This window comes from Dipodomys spectabilis, unplaced genomic scaffold (assembly GCF_019054845.1).
Source record: "Dipodomys spectabilis isolate Male_0828 unplaced genomic scaffold, ASM1905484v1 ptg000328l, whole genome shotgun sequence".
Classification (NCBI taxonomy): Eukaryota; Metazoa; Chordata; class Mammalia; order Rodentia; family Heteromyidae; genus Dipodomys; species Dipodomys spectabilis.
This window is the reverse complement of record NW_024871005.1, coordinates 82083-85148: the sequence shown is the minus strand read 5'-3', so window position 1 is coordinate 85148 and position 3066 is coordinate 82083. Positions and strand designations below refer to the sequence as shown.

Sequence of the window (3066 nt, the reverse complement as noted above, 5' to 3'; positions counted from 1 at the left end):
CACATTTTGAAAAGTAAAATCTCATTAGCCTTTTGGCACAGTTGTTTAGGGACAGTTTTTAAGGACCTATTAGCCTTTGAGAACTTTGAGAAGAAGCTGTATATCTGTTGAAATGTAACCTAATATCTGAATCCAGATTCAAAAGTTATCACCACAAAAGAATTTTCTCTGCTCACACAGGCACTACGGCAAAGGCAAACCCTTGCTTTTCTCACTCCATTTACAGTCCTGTTCTCTCAGTAGCCCACCAGTCAGAAACTTATTTTTCTTTTAAGAAAACGAGGATCATAACTTCACAGATATTTTTAGAAGGGATCTGTGCATGTACAAGATTCCTACCCTATAGTTCTAGGTGTATATATGAGATGCAACCCATATGTATGAAGTCTTAAATAAGAGTTTGCTACACAAATGTAAGGCTAAGGAACCATAGGTTTCCACTATACCAGCGCTGTCCTGTTTAGAACTAAACCAGAGGTTACCCCCATCCTTTCTAAAAGAGTTGAAAAAGCAAAGTTTGCACCAGCTCATCAGGAACCCCTTCCCCATCCTTTTGATGTGTGCAAACTAGGAGGGAGCATTTCTTTGGTCTTGGGTTCACTGCAATTTTTTGGGTCAGTTTTGGCTCTCTCTTATTTTAAGAAAAACATTTATTTTGGTGCTGATTCTGGAGCTTGAACTGAGGGCCTAGGCACCGTCCTTAAGCTTTTGTGCTCAAGGCTAATGCTGTACCACTTGAGCTACAACTCTACTTTTTAACCAGCTTTTTGGTTAATTGGAGATTAGAGTCTGTCTCAAAGACTTTTCTGTCCCAGGCTAGCCTTGAACCATAACCCTCAGATGTCAGCCTGTTGAATAGCTAGGATTTCAGGCCTGAGCCACTGGCACTCGGCTACTTTTTTGTTGTTGTTGTTAAGTAAAACACACCCAAAGCAAGGAGTGAGTGTCTTTATTTTTATTTTTCAATTGTGGGACTTGAACTCTGAGTTTGGGCTCTGTCCCTGAGCTTTTCTGCTCAAGGTGAGTGCTCTACCACTTTGAGACACAGCTCCACTTCTGGTTTTCTGGTGTTAATTGGAGGTAAGAGTCTCAGAGACTTTCCTTCCTTGGGCTGGCTTTGAACTGTGATCCACAGATCTAAGCTTCCTGAAAGAGTGTTTTAAGCATTAAATCTTAGCCAATAGAGACAGAACTGCAGACTTCCACTGTGTATCTCTGTTGCCATCAGCCATCTACCTCTGGTTCTGTGGTCTGGTTGTCAGTAAAGGCCATGAGCAGGGGCAGGCATCACCAAGTTCACTCCATGAAGTGCTGCCAAGCCTTCTGCCTGGGACAGGATATGCACCACTGATCCCTGTGCTCAGTGCCATATACCTTGTGGCACTTTTTGACCTTGCCGGGTGCTCTCCAGATTCTGCCCTTCCAGGGTGTAGAGTTGACAATCAGGTGAGATTTCACTGCAGGTGCCAGTTACCACTGTGCTGAAGTTGAGTGACCAGTTGTGGACTTGGTAGAGGGGGGAGATGGTTGCAGGGGCAGCAGCCCATCGGATGCTGGTATAGGTGGAGGTGGGGTGGGAACAGGGACCTTGAAAAACAGCAGAGGCCTCATAAGTATGCTCTGCCTGAAGGAGCCACAGCTGACTTGCTGAATGCATTTGAGGATAGGCAGAATTCCAGGCCAGGGTGTTCCAGGATGGAGTACTGATCTTTGGGGAGAGACAGTGCAGGAGCAGCAAGAGACAGGCTGGCCACACTGAAGGGAGAGAAGTACTGGCTCACCTGTGGGAATCCCAGAGGTAGAGGGGCCAGCTGCAGCTACAGCACATTCTCCCTTCATCTACACCCTGCTAGTAGTAATCATCTTCTCACCTGAACTGATCAGAATCAACATTGTTTCCCCAGGTGGAGGGCTTTGATGCCCACGATATAACACAAAACCTTGCCACAGTTGGGCCACAGGCAAGTATAATCACCTTCACAGAATTCTTTTTCCCTGGAGCTGACTCATCCAACATTCAACAGATCAAGATCCATCTCAAAGCCATCATCAGTTAGGCACCCCCTAAGTATTGGGGGTTTGGGTTATAAGGGGGTAGCGATGCTGCTGACCTCGCCCCAGTGCTGGCTGGTAGTTCTGCTGCCACTGTCACACTCACTGTTTTCCTTTCAAGGTTCACCACAGGCTTTGGAGGAAGCCAAGAAGGTGACCTTGGCCCCGGGAGGATTCTGCATGAGTCACCATTTCATCCATCTCCATCTCATTCCAACTTCCCCTTTGAGGATAGGTCTGAAGGCTGCCACCTGGGTCTCATGCTCCAGGGGTGGCGCCTGCAGGCAGAATGGCGCTTTGCAGCAACTCCAGCCCGCACTTGCTTCATTTTGCAGCAGATCTGTTTAAGTTCCGCTCAACAGCCAGCCTGTCACTTTGTCCTCTGCCCAACTCCGCTGCTTCACCAGGCCTTTGCGCTGTGGATCTCCACACCACACAAAAACTTTCTATCCAGGCTGCAACACCACCTGCTGGAAGCCTGCTGTGTTCAGAGCCTCAAGAAGCTACTTGAGCTGTTTCTGAAGGCAGGAAGAACTGGGTAACGACCCTTCCCACAGCTCCTCCTGGTGGGCAAGTCCAGAATGGCCCATCTGAAGCGCTGGATCCCAACGCCTGGCTTCCCTGGCTATGTTGCTGTCCCTTTTCTATTGTTCTTTGACCATACATTTACTTCCCTGTTTTAAGACATTATATTTGCTTCTAGTTGGAACACAATGTGTTATTTACTGTATCTCTGACTTGCAGTTTGCTGTTTTTCTCATAGAAGCAGCAGGAATGCTAGGAAAGGCTGAAATCTGCAGTTAGACAAGCCTGCTTTCAATCCTGATTGAACTGCTGACCTAGCTTTGTGATCTTCAGCAGATTCTTCAACTCTGAACATCAGCTTCTTTATCTTCGATCTGTCTCCTGGAAATAAGTCACAACTGGCAGAAAAGATGGATAATGTTCACTGCATGGAGAGGCAGTGGTTACATGTATGTAGCTGTTAAGAAAGAAGACTATGTATGTCCCTCC

At 46.7% G+C, this 3066-nt stretch overlaps 1 pseudogene; it reads right to left on the bottom strand.

Annotated features, from left to right (window-relative positions):
* Positions 1 to 1470: 1470 nt before the first annotated feature.
* On the bottom strand, positions 1471 to 2234 carry LOC122128300 (annotated as a pseudogene).
* Positions 2235 to 3066: the final 832 nt, after the last annotated feature.